Here is a 1,103-nt window from a genome sequence, read left to right as displayed (position 1 = left end):
CTTGGAGTCTCTCACTGGTTTTGCTTTCAAACCAGAACAAACAGTCATCTTGTTCATGTCCTAGAATAGCCCCAAGTGAAAACAATGAGCATCTTTCCTAACCTATTGCAGGCCCCTGACCTGGCTCAAGGTTGAAATACAATGAATTTTTTTAAATTTTCTGTTATTTCATAGAATCATAGAATGGCATGGGTTAAAAGGGACATTAAAGATGGTTTAGTTCCAACCCTCCTGCTATGGGCAGGGACAACTCCAGGGACGAGGAATAAATAAGGTTTGATAGGTAAAATGGGGAGGGGGGAATATGGACCTTCCTTCCACCCATTAGAGCAGCTTATCCCTGAAATGCACTCAGAATTTTAATAGAGTGATCATAAAAGGCCAATCCCTTGAAGATGCAGAAGGACCCGGCCTTAATCCTGGTGGTCCTGCAGGGCCAGAAGGCAGAATGACTCCAGGCAGGAGCACTTTCTGCAGAAACCCCATTTGGAAATGTAGGCATTTTGCTGGTATTTATTGTTCATTTTCTTGAGCCTCAAACCCACAAACAGGCATTTTACAAAGGGGGTACTGCTAAATCTGTGCAGACCTGCTCCTACATCATAAAATAATGTGGAAAAGGGAGATAATTCTTTCTTGCAATCACAGTTATTTTGGGATACCATCCTTCTCTCCACATTCGCACGGGTCTGTCAGAGATAGGGAAGGCATGTGACAGCAGCAGAGGGCTAAGGCAGACACCATTGGATGTGAGGATGGCAGGATGCTGCTGTCACACACCAGGAAATCTTTGTGTAGACAAGGGTGTCAACACACTGGACTAGCATGGTGATAAATCAAGATTCCAGAATCTCTCACTGATATCAAGCATCTGTGTTTTATTGACTGTCTTATGACCATTACCAATAATTTGCTTTCATATTGCAATACAGTGACTTGAGCGGGTAGATGGGGGAACACGACTGTAAAAAGGAACGTCCTCATCTGTGTTTGAGGCACAATGAAACTACTTGTGCAAGTAAAATTTCTTCTTTAACAGTTTTTGAACTTGATTCTAAATATCTTGTATAAATAACATTAATCCAAAGCCCATCAAAGTCAAC

This window comes from Molothrus ater, chromosome 4 (assembly GCF_012460135.2).
Source record: "Molothrus ater isolate BHLD 08-10-18 breed brown headed cowbird chromosome 4, BPBGC_Mater_1.1, whole genome shotgun sequence".
Lineage (NCBI taxonomy): Eukaryota > Metazoa > Chordata > Aves > Passeriformes > Icteridae > Molothrus > Molothrus ater.
This window is presented reverse-complemented; position numbering follows the sequence as displayed.